Source organism: Schistocerca gregaria, chromosome 10, assembly GCF_023897955.1.
Source record: "Schistocerca gregaria isolate iqSchGreg1 chromosome 10, iqSchGreg1.2, whole genome shotgun sequence".
Taxonomy (NCBI): domain Eukaryota; kingdom Metazoa; phylum Arthropoda; class Insecta; order Orthoptera; family Acrididae; genus Schistocerca; species Schistocerca gregaria.
In genome coordinates, this window is record NC_064929.1 from 216,947,507 (window position 1) to 216,964,361 (window position 16,855).

Genomic DNA, 16,855 nt, shown 5'->3' on the forward strand with positions numbered 1-16,855 from the left:
GTAGATCCCGTTACTAATGAGGAGGTGCCGAATCTAGTTGAGGAAGTACAAAATTTATGGCAGGACTTTACTACAAGAAAGGATCGATCCACGGGTCACATCCTGAGTCGTTACGAAATCCTGAAATTCGTAATGTAGGGGGCTAAGAATTGCAGAGGTGCAGCAAGGGATGAATACAGTCAGGTGGTACAAATAGATGCAGGTTGCCGTAGTTATGAGCGCAAGCCGACTGATAACGGCAGAGTTGTCGAAATTGGCTAATTGTAAGCGAAATGAAATAGTCTCCATCTGGCATTCAAAGAAGTATCGGGCTGGGGAATGTTGGAGTTGTCTCCGGTGTTGTTTCAGTCGTTTGTTTACCTGGACGATGATGACAACTGCTCGCGGGGTAATCGCCCGCAGTTGGCTAGAGGTGAGCATCTACGCGGGTACCTCTGTGTCGCGGTACAGTTCCAGGGAGTATACATGGACAAGTATAAAAAAATCCCCGATTTCCCGGTTGAAAATACACTTTGTCCCGGGTGAAAGTACACTTTTCCCTTGTTATGTGACAGTACACTTTTCCTCGGCACTGTAAAACTTATTTGTCTTTTGAATGTTTATGGTTTTATACGCCGACATAGAATTTCCCGGCACTTTAGAAAAGGAAACTTAGAGGGGGAAAACACGTTTTGGAAGAATCTTTGATGTACGCTGCATACTTTCGTGTTACGAAGGTATAAATTCGAATACCACCAAACGCCGCATGTTACTTTCCAAAGCACTTAAGTCGAGATTGCGTCGCGCTTTTGTAAGCCAGTCACAGCTCGTGTCACGTGATGTAGTCAGCCAATAGCAATATCACTGTTACGTAGCGCGAACACACAAATAAGAAAAGTTAATGGTTTAAATTAATATACACAGTGTTGCTACAAGAAAAACAAGGCTTTCACATATAATATTGGTCTTTAATGTTAATAAACTGCAAGAGAAGCTAAGCTTCCACATACAGATGTGCCAGTACAATTTTTAATAACCACGTTAATGTCTGGGTTCGAAATTCTTCTAGATGGTCGTCCTCAAAGATTAGATTTTTGAATGAGAGTCAAACGCTCTGTGATTTACGAAACTCATCGCACATTCTCGCATATAGTTCACCTAGTGTAAAAGTAAACTTACTTTGAAAGTAACGCATTTCAAACCACCATTCGCAATATTTTCCCGTGGCGTGTTAGAAACTGATTCGTTTCAGCAGTTTCCAGAGAGCGCCACATAACAGGCGCCACCGCTTTTGCGCAGCTACGATGACACAGGAAGCCCGTACGTTCGTACGTTGTAAAATATTAAAAGATCTTTCACTGTGTCACAAAAGAAACAAGACATCAGAGGATACTTCAAGAGCATCGGAATTTTGTGAACCATACTAAAATGCGTAATTCAGCTTAAAGTGCACATTCGTATGTCGAGATTGGGATGTAAATTTTCTTTGAGTATCAGTACTGTATTATCTCATGTGTGGTTCTGCATTATGGCACAATGCCATGCGAGCTACAAGATGGAAAACGTGCACTTGAAATGCAGTGAACAGTTGAGACTAGCCAACAGTGTAAAATTATTCGTTTTAAATAAATTGACTCCCTCAGCGCCAGATATTAAAAAAAGCCAAATCTCTTTAGCAAAGCGACAAAAATAACTTCATTGTTCTGCAAGGCGATTAATGCTTGTCTGTCAGAAAGGTGGAAATAAAACATGAAACTAATAACATATTTTAGTCTTCAGTACTTATGCGAACGTATTTAAACTCGAACTCGGGACCTTTGCCTTTCGCGGGCAAGTGCTCTACCAACTGAGCTACCGAAGCACGACTCACGCCCGGTACTCACAGCTTTACTTCTGCCAGTATCCGTCTCCTACCTTCCAAACTTTACAGAAGCTCTTCTGCGAACCTTGCAGAACTAGCACTCCTGAAAGAAAGGATACTGCGGAGACATGGCTTAGCCACAGCCTGGGGGATGTTTCCAGAATGAGATTTTCACTCTGCAGTGGAGTGTGCGCTGATATGAAACTTCCTGGCAGATTAAAACTGTGTGCCCGACCGAGACTCGAACTCGGGACCTTTGCCTTTCGCGGGCAAGTGCTCTACCAACTGAGCTACCGAAGCACGACTCACGCCCGGTACTCACAGCTTTACTTCTGCCAGTATCCGTCTCCTACCTTCCAAACTTTACAGAAGCTCTCCCGCGAACCTTGCAGAACTAGCACTCGGTCGGGCACACAGTTTTAATCTGCCAGGAAGTTTCATATCAGCGCACACTCCGCTGCAGAGTGAAAATCTCATTCTGTATTTAAACTCATTTGATAGCTCCCGGCCAGAGAAATCCGTTTTGTTTTCATTTGACGGGAGATCAATAAATGAAGAGGAAACAGCAAAATCGCCGGCCGTAGTGGCCGAGCGGTTTTAGGCGCTGCAGTCTGGAACCGCGCGAACGCTGCAGTCGCAGGTTCGAATCCTGCCTCGGGCACGGATGTGTGTGTTGTCCTTAGGTTAGTTAGGTTAAAGTAGTTGTCAGTTGTAAGGGACTGATGACCTCAGCAGTTACGTCCGATAGTGCTCAGAGCCATTTTTGAACAGCCAAATGACTGAACGTACAGACGGGGCACGTGGAGACTACCCACCTCGCCAGTACAGCTGAGATCAGCCCAGGATCTACGGTATTTCCGAACCGGAGCAGCACTAGATGGTGGCGGCCAGTCACACGTCCGTAGCCACGAGCGGGAGAAGGAGCTACTCGTACGCGACTCAACTGCGCATGCACACGAGCCCGCCCGCAACTGCTCAAACGAACCTAATGTGAACAGCTGTCACGTCACGCTCATCGGAGGCAATTTGTTGTTAGGAAGCACTGCATAGTCTTCCTAAAGCCTTCGACACACTCTGTTGTTGGCAGGCGCTTGTATGAGCATTATGTTTTGTTGTTGCATATGGCGCATTTCCTTTGCGACTTAAATTTTATTTCCTGTTATTTTTTCCCTCTCATTCATATCTTGCTGCTGCAGTATTATTCTGCAGAAGCGGGATGCAGTAATATCCTTTGTTGAAGTATTGGTTCTTAAGTGTCAACATCACAAAAATTAAACTGAAAAGTAAAACAATGAAAAGTTCCCGCTTTTTCCCCGGACCTGCCGGTTGCCCCGGGTCGTATACACCCTGAGTACGGGGTGGACCCCTTCCCTGCCCTGCGACGTGCCGCGCCCCCTCCTGCAGTGATGAGGCGCCAGCAGGCGGCCATCAGCAGAGCAGAGTGCTGCTGTGCTCACGGCTCCGAGTCGCTGTCACGTCACGGCACGTCACGTCACGCCGGCGCTCTTCTCCCTGGAGGCGAGGCGGCTCCGCCGTAATGGCGCTCTAAATATTTATGAGAGCCACGCGCCACACACACACAGACGGACAGACCAACACGTACGTACAGCACTGCAGAGCCACGCTGCCCGATCGAGAGGAGCGCTCAGCGGCCGTTTACCGCTGCCCAGCACCACCGCACACTCACCTCTGGCAGCACTCTGCCCGCTAGCAACGGAGTTGAGACACACCCATCGCCGACACGAGCCGCTCTGTTTGGTCCTGACATCCGCTTCCACATCTACCGGCTGCTTATAATTGAACTCTCCCCACCTAACATCTTATAACACGGAAACTAATTACCGAACAAGTACCAAACTTGGCAGCATTAATGTCCAGAGTATGGGGCGCATGATTCCCATGCGTCCAGTTCCAACTACGGCCACCAGGTGCCGTCACCAGTCATCGTGGTTCATAGTCTCACACACCTGACCACTCGCAGTGCAGTCGCTGACGTGCCAGCACGAGCTTGGACAAAAGTAGCAGGCCGTTATTGGTGAAGCTCCGTTATCCAAACAGGAATGCTGCACCTGCACTGCGAGAAAATCGCCGGCTGAAAGGATCGTGGAACAGTCATCCTCCTCCACCTCCTCCGCGGAGCATGATGACGAATATCCAATCAACTGGAGAACTGAGTGTCGCTCCGGGAAAAGGCCGACGACCCGCTGCAGCTCGACTAACAACAGTCAGCATCAGTGTAACGTTAGTCGAGCTGCGCTGATGTGTCAAATAGTTTTGTCTCCTGACTTCGGTTTCATATATATGATGGAATAGAATGATCATGAGAGCAGTAGTTTTTTAATTTTTATTTCTGTCACAATGAGTTTATATCAGCTGGCCTGCCTCATGTATCGTTATATCCAAACGATTTATTCATTTTAAGCTACACTCAGATCCGATGATGGCACCTTCACTGTGTTGAAACCGGTCGCCGGCCGCGGTGGTCTCGCGGTTCTAGGCGCGCAGTCTGGAACCGTGCGACTGCTACGGTCGCAGGTTCGAATCCTGCCTCGGGCATGGATGTGTGTGATGTCCTTAGGTTAGTTAGGTTTAAGTAGTTCTAAGTTCTAGGGGACTGATGACCACAGCAGTTGAGTCCCATAGTGTTCAGAGCCATTTGAACCATTTTTTTTTTTAAACCGGTCATCTAGTAAACAGCGTTTAAGCAATCTTGGATTTTGAGTTATTTCTCCAGTTGAATATCGCGTGGTCCACTGTACGGAAGGTGCTCCGGAACATTCCCAAATGGTACCCGTTCAGGATCCATATCGTGCAGCAACAACGACTTCTTGACTGAACTGTCCACTTTCCCGCAAGGATTGAAGTTGGCGAGGGCTGGCCCTGGACCGTCCTATGGACACGCGAAGCTAGTTTTTCTCTGACGGGTAAGGTGAAGACACAGAACTGCCGAGTGCGGGGATGATCACCTCTAGTCACTGTACATGAAGTTCCTCTGTTTTGTGATCGTGTCACCGTGTGGTGTAGCTTCACGGCTACTTTCGCCATTGGCCCATTCTTCTCAGCATTGCTGCGATATGCTTCACCAGCGTGTCATACCCGCCCTATAGGAGAGGGACGCATTGAACTCAAGTTTTCATGGAACATGGGGCCCTAGCACACATCGCCCGTGAAGTTCACCTGCTTCCCCCGTCAGGTGACGGGTGCACGGGTTGTGCTGCCTCGAGGAATGACGTCACTCGCTGGCACAGTAGGCAGTATGTTTTGCCAGTGGTGGTGGTGTCTGGAGACGTGGTTAGGTTCCTCGCGGCGGAGGGCGGCGCTGTGAACTCGGGGGCAGCGGCGCCGGAGCTTGTTAATCATTCAGCGGCGCGTAGGCAAGCGGAGGGCGGAGGCTGGAGGGCGCCGAGGGCTCGTGCGGGCCCTCAGCGGACTGTTCACAACTAACGGGGAGGGGCTCCCCTCACCACGCGAGCCTCACAGGGTTCATTCCGTTTCGGTTGTGCGCAGTGCTCGGCGAGTTGCGGGATGATCCACCGGCAGACAGCCGCTACACTGGAAGAGGTCACTCTGGTACCAGAGGCCCAGGGGCGGGCACACTAGGTCAGCGACCTCGACGATACACTGCGTCACCAGTCACGTGCCCTAGCGCGGATCCGATTAACGGTGGGTGCATCGGAGAACACTCACCTCGGGTTACTTCCAGTCGTCCGTCACACGAGGCGGGGAGGTGACGCACGAGGCGGTCACCTCACGAGACCGAACGGTCGAACATCAGCAGCGTGTGTTCTGTTTTACTCTATCTGATAGACAAAACATCACGTACACTGCAGCTTACAGACATTCGCAGATTCTTCTCGTAAACGTACTTTATATAAAAATATTACAATAAAATGTACAAATGTGTGTGAAATCTTATGGGACTTAACTGGTAAGGTCATCAGTCCCTAAGCTTACACAGTACTTAACCTAAATTATGCTAAGGACAAACACACACACCCATGCCCGAGGTAGGACTCGAACCTCCGCCGGGACCAGCCGCACAGTCCATGACTGCAGCGCCTCTGACCGCTCGGCTAATCCCGCGCGGCCTGAAAACTTACAGTTCATATAATACAGAACCGTATTAATGCACGTGCGCATTTGTGTTGTAGAAAGAGGATACCGGCCACCCAGAACAACATCCTCTCTCACTTGCTTCATTACAGTAAAAGACTCAACACTGCCTGGGAGGAAGCTGACCACCACCTACCGGCTCTCTATCAGGTTTGCCACGGGAAAGGGGGTCAGCGGATCTAGCGAGGCACCTCCCCCGCTACGGTGCCTGAAGACCGCTTCCTATAGTTTAAAAAGATACTCTTTCCCCAGGAAGAGGATCGACATTTACAGATCGTATTAATCAATATAATTATTGGACAACGATAACACGTTAAGCTATAAGTACCACATACCTGGACAGCAACGTAACTTCGTTGGTTTCACAACACTGACGAATCAGTAAAATGGGTGCTGACTCATTACTCACAACACATTACAGAGAAGATAAACGTGATGCTGCTTCGTTACAGGGCACTGGGCGTCGCCACACCAGATGAGCAGCTTCTCGAGTGAGAAGCAGACTCTCCGAGCTCTGGGAGGCTGACAAGGACCGCGAGGTCTGGCGTTCCGTCCGTACGGCATCCGAATGACGTTCACACAGCAGAGAATGCACCGCCAGGAGCTGTACTTGGAGCTGCTGCTGTGACCTATTCGCCACAAAACCGTCTGCAATGGGAGAAGTGACCCCCTCCCGAAATTTCACTATTAAATCTCTCCGTGATGCACAACGCCTCCCTTGTACCGTTTGTGGAAGTAGCCTAGCATCTCCGTAACGCTCTCTCGCCAGCTAAACGATCCCGTGACGAAACGCGCCGCTCTTCGTTGCATCTTCTGTATCTCGTCTATCAGTCCTACCTGATAGGGATCCTAGACATATGAAAAATACTCAAGAATCGGGCAACAAGCGCCTTATAAGCCACTTCTTTCGCGGATGAGTTGCATTTCCTTAAGATTCTTCCGATAAATCTCAGTCTTGTGCCTGCTTTTCCCACTATCATTCCACTTAAGGTCGCTCTGGATCGTTACGCCTATATATTTTAGGGCAGATGGTGTCTCCAGCTGTTGGTCTTCACTAGTGTAGCTGTACAATAGTGGATTTCTTTTCCTGTGTATGCGAAATACGTTAGATTTATTTACGTTCAGGGTCAACTGCCAATCATCAACACTCTGCAGGTCGTTCTGCAAATTCTTACTATCCTCTGGCGTTGCTGCTTTGGCATAAACAACTGCACCTGTGAATAGTCTTCTAGCTCTCTACTAGATTTTTTTATATATACTGTGAACAGTAACGGTCCTATCACACTTCCCTGTGGTACTCTGCACATTACCTTTAGATCTGTCGATTTAGTTCCGTTAAGAGCGACGTGTTGAGTTCTATCTGCAAGGAAGTCTTGAATCCAATTGCACGTCTGCTCTGATTCTCCGTAAGCTCTTATTTCGTTCACTAAACGTCAATGCGGGACGGTGTCAAATTCCTTACTGAAGTCTAGGAACACGGCATCAACTTCGGCGCCGTTGTCCGCTGCGCCGTGGATCTCATGCAGGAACAGAGCTCCTCTCCGACTGGCCAAACACTCGAAATCCGAGGCTCCGACAGAAATCAAACGAAAGCTACACCTCCAGGAGAAACACTTCCACCGCCAGCGCTAACATGCGTAATCGGAGGCTACACCTTGAGCGAACAGTGCAGCGCTCGTCCTTTTACGCCACAGACAAGAAAAAAATGTTAACGCTGCATTTCCAAAGTCTGCTCTGCACGAATCAGCATGGGTTCTGAAAACATCGATCGTGTGGAATTCAGCTCACAGACACACAAAGCAGCTGATACCGACGGCCAAGTTGGTGCCGCCTTGTGAACGAAATACGAGCGTACGGAATATTAGACCAGCTGTGTGACACGCTTGAAGAGTTTCTAGCTAACAGAACAAAACATGTCATTCTCAATGAAAATAAGTTTTCAGGCGTAAAAGTGACTGTTATAGACTTATTGATTTCCACAGTACGTACACATGACACAGCAGACAACATCACAAGTTCAGTCAGGCTTGCTGCTATTACGTGTAGAGAAATCACAACGCTAGAAAAGCACGAAAGCTGGCCGTTGTGGCCGAGCGGTTCTAGGCGCTTCAGTCGGAACGGCGCGACCGCCACGGTCGCAGGTTCGAATCCTGCCTCGGGCATGGATGTGTGTGATGTCCTTAGGTTAGTTAGGTTTAAGTAGTTGCAAGTTCTAGGGGACTCGTGACCTCAGAAGTTAAGTTCCATAGTGCTCAGAGCCATCTGAACCATTTTTTTTTAAATGCACGAAGGATCGTCGCCGTGTGCAAGGAGTAGCGGTCGACCGTCAACACAAACTACTCTAACGTATTGCGATTACACAGACATAATGATCCATTATCCTCTGATTACATAATATCAGGACAACCACTGGAAGCATTTACTTCCATTAAATTGCTTGCAGTATGGCTACAGAGCGCTTCAAAGTGGGAGAGCCGCTCATAACTTACCTCAGGGAAGGCAGACGCCAGACAGAGATTTACCGGAAGAATCCTCATCAAATGTAATGCGGCCACAAGGAAGGAAGCTTACAAGGCCCTCGTGGGCCGAATACCTGAATATTACTTATGAGTCTGGGACTCGTACCAGATAGGATCGGTAGAGCAAATACACGAGATCCAAAGAACAGCAGCGTGGTTCAATACGGGTTCATTCAGTAAGCGCGACAACATCACGGAGATGCTGACTCAAATCCAGTGGCAGATGCTGCAAGACAGGCGTTCTGCATCACGGCGTGGTCTGGTGTTAAAGTTACGAGAGCGAACGTTCCCTGATGATTCACCCAATGTATTGCTTCCTCCTGCGTGCAGCTTAAAATACCATGAAGCTAAAAACAGAAGGATCCGGGCTGAAACGAAGGCTTACCAGCAATCGCTCTTCCTCTCGAACCATTCGTGACTGGAACATAAAAGGAGAAAAGTGACGGTGATGCACTAATTAACTGCAAAAGCGTCCGTGGTAACGTATGATCTATTACCTGATATTGATGCTGATGTGGTACAACAGATAAAACTGGCTGAAGCCAGAACTGAATAATAGCGAAATCTTAAAAGCTCGAAATTGAATACGTAGGGTGATTCAGCTAAGCTGTTCGCTTAAAGTATCCTACAACCGTTCAAATTATCGTAATTCTGTTTTCAATCAGGCGGACTGTTGGAAAGTTTTCACTAAACGCTGTATAGTCTGAAAACGTATTGGCGTATAGTCTCTTATCACAACCACATTAATTACAGAAATGTCCGTATCATTTGAGCTTCTTAAATGAAATGCCAGTACGGTAAGTGTCAAAGAGAAAAATGTTGCACTGTCCGAAATAAGATAAGAAGTTCAGAAGATTTCTCAATATGAAAACGAAGTCCTCTAATGCGGACGTCATTATTTTATATTCAGATGAAAAACAAATCAAATAACGTAGACACAGTATGGTAGCAGTAAGGTATAAAAAGAAGCACAGAGCAAATATTAGCTTTGTACTCTGTCCCCGTGGTTCACGTGAATCAGTTCTCAGTTCGCAATGAAAAGAAGAAAAAAAAACTTCCACAAGCCAAGAGAAATTAGATAATATTTGAGTTCTCCGCAAGTTCCTTAAAGATGCCTTCATCGATAGTAGCAATTCAGCGAAAGTGCGAAATATTGTTATTTGGATCGCAGCTAATGTACTTTGTCGGATTTAAAAAAAAAAAATGATTGGAATGGCTCTGCACACTGGTACTTTTCTTCTGAAGTCATCAGTCCCCTAGAACTTTGAACTACTTACACCTAACTAACCTAAGGACATCGCACATATCCATGCCCCAGGCAGGATTCGAACCTGCGATCGTAGCGGTTCCAGACTGTAGCGCCTAGAACCGCTCGGCTACACCAGCCGGCCTGTCGGATTTCAGAGTGCGGTTGTAGACACTACAGAAGTTCAGACAAATCGTGCGCTGAGTCTATAGAAGGATTTCTTCTGTGGTTCCAACTGCGCAACAAGACCAAAGGGTCACTTCTTGCCGCGTATACCTCAAGAAAGTGAAGATCGAGCTCACGCGTTGGTCTAGCAGCGCTTGTTCTTCTGACGTGCGAATGCAACAGGTAAGGGGTGAAACTGTGACGGCAGCACAAGTACTCTCCACCACATACCCTGAACTGGCCTGTAGAGTAAAGGTGTAGGTGTAAATGTTGGCAGAGTGCTTAGCTTATTTATCTCTAGTCTGCTTTCTTTCTGATCAGGCTACAGAAAACAAGGTTGAAATCATGCAAACGTCAAGCACACTGACGGGAAAAATAACGCAGCACTAAAAACTAATTGATGTAGCGTAATGAAACTTCGGGAATACATTAATCCAGGTAACATACTTAAGTGATTAACACTGCATGTGTACAGGTTAATGTAAGCGCGAGGTAAGTCGTTGCAAATGTGAAATAGTGGCACATTAATACGCGGTGGAACCGCCAGAATGTATGAATGCAGGCATGCAAGCCTGCATTGATTGTGCCGTGCAGGTGCGACATGTCAGTTTGTGGGATGGAATTCCATGCATATCGCACACTTGGTGGGTCAACACGACGACGGTTAATACTGGCTGTGCACGACGCTGGAGTTGTCCGATCATGTCCTACACGGAGTCGAGCAGGACAAGGTAACATGTCGACAGTCTGTACAGCATGTCGGGCTACAACAGCGGTACGGGGGCGAGCGTTATCCTGTTGGAAAACACACAGGTAACTAACTCTCACAACCGTTACAGCATGTGTTTAAAACGAACCTAATTTGCATCCTCGGCACCAGTCGGGGTACTCAAAGGCGAGGGCACGCTGGGGTCCCCTGCCGCGGAACAGAAGACAATGAATAGCAACGAAGGAGCATCTGCACGGAACTGCTTCTGCTTTACTACGCTCATCGAGCAACAGTTTCGTCCAACGTGGTCACAGGCGATGAAACTTGGGTCCATCAGTTCGAAACGGAAACAGAAAGGCAGTCCGTGAAGCGGCGCCACAGCACTTCTCGAAGCCGCGACAGTCTTCTGGGACTCTGAAGCAGTTCTCCTGTCTGATGTCCTCCCTCGTGGCGCAACGATAAACTCCGAAGAGTATTGTGTTACCCTGAGGCAACTGAAAGACGAACTTCTCCTTTTCCATGACAAAGCCTGGCCTCACACGAGACTGCGGATTCGAGGGCAGTGCACAAAACTTCGTTGGACTGTTCTTCGTCATCCAACCCAAAGCCCGCATCTCGCACCTTCCGACTTCCATCTGTTTGGTCCAGTGAAGGATGCACTCCGCGGGAAGCAGTACGTGGGCGATGGGGAGGTTACTGATGGCTCCGATCTCGACCAGTAGGGTGGTACCATGCGGGCATACAGGCCCTGCCAGTAAGATGGCCTAAAGCCATTGCACTAAACGGAGATCATGTTGAAAAATGGGTTGCGTAGCCAAAAGAGTGGGGAATAATATGGTGTACTGGAATCCCGAATAAAACCAACCTGCTCTCAGAAAGAAAGTGTCTTGCATTAGTTATTGAACGCCCCTCATATTTTGACTTAAACCGCAGATGCCGTCCTCCTAATTATGTCGATTTGCAACGCCTGATATAGAATTGCCGGAACGCTATCTTTTGTAAATCATAACAACGACACGACGTAGGTACGTATTGTATGCCATATAAAAGTTTGCTTAGTACATAAAGAATCATCGCTACTTTTGAGCGAAAGGCTGACGCTAAGAAGCAACTTTGATGAGCTTTTGTGTAGCTCGAACACAGCACCTTTGTGCACAGAATTCGTTATGGAAATCTCAACAAACTTCCACCAGCTGACGTCACACGTCCCTTACTCCTCCTCTACGAACCTCTTTAACTAACTGTCGGACGCTGAGTCTTTCATATACTCAGTGTTCACTCCAACGAACATGGAACACAGTCTCGCGCACAAAGGTTTCACATTCTTCAACTGTCCTTTTCCTACGATCTCCCTCTCCCGTCGATTTTGCAAGTTTTTGGCGGTACACGGTAGTGAAAAATCCTACCCAAGGGAAACAGACGAGTAATGCTGTGATAAAGGAGTTTCGCGTGCATCCCATCAGGCGCTGCTGCGTAATCTGCCCTCTGCTGGCGTCCTTGGCCTGCAAGATAACTGCTTTGTCTGTGAAATGTCGGATTACAAACTGTAGTACGCAAAGAGCACTTCAAATCTACTGGCAAAGTACATAGTCTACTTACGAATAATACAGTCGCTCTAGTAACTCAGTAAATAACAAAAAAAGCACTCCGTCTTCAGACCACAAGTGGCCCACCGGGACCATCCGACCGCCGTGTCACCCTCACTGAGGATGCGTGTAGTCAGCACGCCACTCTCCCGGTCCTTACGATGGTTTTCATTGACCGGAGCCGCTACTGTTCGGTCGAGAAGCTTCTCAATTGGTATAACGAGGCTGAGTGCACCCTGAAAAATGGTAACGGCGCACGGCGGCCCGGATGGTCACCCATCCAAGTGCCGGGCACGTCCGACAGCTCTTAACTTCGGTGATCTGACGGGAACCGGTGTATCCACTGCGGCAAGGCCGTTGCCTCAGTAAATAACAAGGTCGATACGAAAACCGTCCATAAAAATAAGGTGAAAAAAATAGCAACACCAACAAAAAGTTTTGCGACATAAACGAAAGCTGGTGGGCGTGTTCGTACATTCGAAGGAAGATTTCGCACCACTGACATTCATTGTCTTCTGTTCCGCGGCAGGGGACCCCAGCGTGCCCTCGCCTTTGGCTACCCCGACTGGTGGAGCGCTACCAACAGAGGTGTCCGTTGCGTTCCGCCACAGCCGTGTAATACTTTTAAAAAGAGTAAACCGCCAACTGAATGTGTGATTGTGATCCGCCGCTCAACTCGAATGAAAATGTCCGCAACAATGCATGAGTCACAGTTGTGTGCGGCCTGCCTGAGCGTAGAAGATCTTGTTGCGATGATGACAGAGTCGCCCAACGACTCGACGTGCTTTTGTTCATTGCCACGTCGTCGTAGACATTCCGCGAGCGCCTACGAATATCTGCGACGCCCTGATTTTCTGCCAACAGAAACTCAATGACAGCTCTCTGCTTGGAACGCACCTCCGTTACAGACTCCATTTTGAAGGCTACGCACAGCGCCTACTCCTATCGGAACTTAATGAAACTACAGGGGCTGAAGCGAGAATATTCCACGATGGCCCACAATAAATTCCGTGTCTTTTAAACAGTAATAGGCCGAGAGAAAGAAATGTGTAGCATTACTTACTGAACGCCCATTCCATTAGTACCGTCTGAATACTGCTACATAACGTGATTCTTACTTTTTCAGAAAAGGTGTTCTATCCGATCCATTTCGTCGCGTAGGAGCTATAATAATAATAGTGGTGGTACCGCTACACAACTACACCATTTACGCACAAAATTTACAAATAGTAGCATACGAAATTATTCTCGCAGCTTATCCACCAAAGGGCATGACTCGACTTCAAAACCGAGATTATTTTGTTCAATAATAGTAATACTTTGTTATGTATTGGTATTATGTCAAGACACCATATTAGGAAAATGAGAGAGCTAGGCAGAGTCTGGTCAACACGAGGTAGGTAGTCTAAGCCAGTGCTGCGATCCGCACGTCTGTGGAACAGAAGAGGACAAACAGCGTCACAGAAACTGGCAAGCAGTACAGTCGAGGGCAAAGCGGAAGTAGGTAACGAGTACAGACCAGAACACTCATGAGTCTTTAAAGAAAAGAACTCGCATGTCCAGCACAGCTTCAAGCGTCTGATTACTTTACAAATGATTTAACGGGTTAAATATTTGACGTTAAGACTGTAACCGAGAGAAAAGCTTAGAAAAGGTTTAAAATTATGTTCGAAGTTTGTTGCAAGTCACTACTTGCTCTCACTCTGTGGAGTACAGGATGAATACAGTGTGGGTGATTTCCGGGTGGCTGCCTCCAGAGTAATACCTGACTTACTGTGTAAAATCTCTCACATAAGATTATACATCTTAATGACTAGATTATAAGAGCAATCCCCCCCATGAACCATGGACCTTGCCGTTGATGGGGAGGCTCAGCGATACAGATAGCCGTACAGTAGGTGCAACCACAACGGAGGGGTATCTGTTGAGAGGCCAGACAAACTTGTGGTTCCTGAAGGGGGGCAGCAGCCTTTTCAGTAGTTGCAGGGGCAACAGTCTGGATGATTGACTGATATGGCCTTGTAACAATAACCAAAACGGCCTGGCTGTGCTGGTACTGCGAACAGCTGAAAGCAAGGGGAAACTACAGCCGTAATTTTTCCCGAGGGCATGCAGCTTTACTGTATGATTAAATTATGATGGCGTCATCTTGGGTAAAATATTCCGGAGGTAAAATAGTCCTCCATTCGGATCTCCGGGCGGGGACAACACAAGAGGATGCTGTCAGGAGGAAGAAACCTGGCGTTCTACGGATCGGAGCGTGGAATGTTAGGTGCCTTAATCGGGAAGGTAAGTTAGAAAATTTAATAAGGGAAATGGATAGGTTAAAGTTGGATATAGCGGGAATTAGTGAAGTTCGGTGGCAGGAGGAACAAGACTTCTGGTCAGGTGACTACAAGGCTATAAACACAAAATCAAATAGGGGTAACGCAGAAGTAGGTTTAATAATGAATAGGAAAATAGGAATGCGGGTAAGCTACTACAAACAGCGCAGTGAACGCATTACTGTGGCCAAGATAGATACCAAGCCCACACCTACTACAGTAGTAAAAGTTTATATGTCAACTAGCTCTGCAGATGACGAAGAAATTGAAGAAATGTATGATGAAATAAAAGAAATTATTCAGATAGTGAAGGGTGACTAAAATTTAATTGTCATGGGGGACTGGAATTCGAGTGTAGGAAAAGGGAGGGAAGGAAATGTAGTAGGTGAATATGGATTGGGGCTAAGAAATGAAAGACGAAGCCGTCTGGTAGAATTTTGCACAGAGCACAACTTAATCATAGCTGACACTTGATTTAAGAATCATGAAAGAAGGCTGTATACATGGAAGAAGCCTGGAGATACTGACAGGTTTTAGATAGATTACATAATGGTAAGACAGAGATTTAGGAACCAGGTTTTAAATTGTAAGACATTTCCAGGGGCAGATGTGGACTCTGACCACAATCTATTGGTTATGACCTGTAGATTAAAACTGTAGAAACTGCAAAAAGGTGGGAATTTAATGAGATGGGACCTGGATAAACTGAAAGAACCAGAGGTTGTACAGAGTTTAAGGGAGAGCATAAGAGAACAATTGACAGGAATTGGGGAAAGAAATACAGTAGAAGAAGAATGGGTAGCTTTGAGGGATGAAGTAGTGAAGGTAGCAGAGGATCAAGTACGCAAAAAGACGAGGGCCAGTAGAAATCCTTGGAAAACAGAAGAAATATTGAATTTCATTGATGAAAGGAGAAAATATAAAAATGCAGTAAATGAAGCAGGCAAACAGGAATACAAACGTCTCAAAAATGAGATCGACAGGAAGTGCAAAATGGATAAGCAGGGCTGGCTAGAGGATAAAAATAAGGATGTAGAGGCTTATCTCACTAGGGGTAAGATAGATACTGCCTACAGGAAAATTAAAGAGACTTTTGGAGAAAAGAGAACCACGTGTATGAATATCAAGAGCTCAGATGGCAACCCAGTTCTAAGCAAAGAAGGAAAGGCAGAAAGGTGCAAGGAGTATATAGAGGGTCTATACAAGGGCGATGCACTTGAGGACAATATTATGGAAATGGAAGAGGATGAAGATGAAATGGGAGATACGATACTGCGTGAAGAGTTTGACAGAGCACTGAAAGACCTGAGTCGAAACAAGGCCCCTGGAGTAGACAACATTCCATTGGAACTACTGACGGCCTTGGGAGAGCCAGTCCTGACAAAACTCTACCAGCTGGTGAGCAAGATGTATGAGACAGGCGAAATACCCTCAGACTTCAAGAAGAATATAATAATTCCAATCCCAAAGAAAGCAGTTGTTGACCGATGTGAAAATTACCGAACTATCAGTTTAATAAGTCACGACTGCAAAATACTAAAGCGCATTCTTTACAGACGAACGGAAAAACTAGTAGAATCCGAGCTCGGGAAGATCAGTTTGGATTCCGTAGAAATATTGGAACGCGTGAGGCATTACTAACCCTACGACTTATCTTAGAAGAAAGATTAAGGAAGGGCAAACCTACGTTTCTAGCATTTGTAGACTTAGAGAAAGCTTTTGACGATATTGACTGGAATACTCTCATTCAAATTCTGAAGGTGGCAGAGGTAAAATTCAGGGAGCGAAAGGCTATTTACAATTTGTACAGAAACCAGATGGCAGTTATAAGACTCGAGGGACATGAAAGGGAAGCAGTGGTTGGGAAGAGAGTGAGACAGGGTTGTAGTCTCTCCCGGGTGTTATTCAATCTGTATATTGAGCAAGCAGTAAAGGAAACAAAAGAAAAATTCGGAGTAGGTATTAAAATACATGGAGAAGAATTAAAAACTTTGATGTTCGCCGATGACATTGTACTTCTGTCAGAGACAGCAAAGGACTCGGAAGAGCAGTTGAACGGAATGGACAGTGTCTTGAAAGGAGGGTATAAACAAAAGCAAAACGAGGATAATGGAATGTAGTCGAATTAATCGGGTGATGCTGAGGGAATTAGATTAGGAAATGACACACTTAAAGTAGTAAAGGAGTTTTGCTATTTGGGGAGCAAAATAACTGATGATGGTCGAAGTGGAGAGGATATAAAATGTAGACTGGCAATGGCAAGGAAAGCGTTTCTGAAGATGAGAAATTTGTTAACATCGAGTATAGATTTAAGTGTCAGGAAGTCTTTTCTGAAAGTATTTGTATGGAGTGT

At 46.7% G+C, this 16,855-nt stretch overlaps 1 pseudogene; it reads right to left on the reverse strand.

The window, feature by feature from the left end:
• Window positions 1–12,422: 12,422 nt before the first annotated feature.
• LOC126293814 (5S ribosomal RNA) lies at window positions 12,423–12,540 on the reverse strand (annotated as a pseudogene).
• Window positions 12,541–16,855: the final 4,315 nt, after the last annotated feature.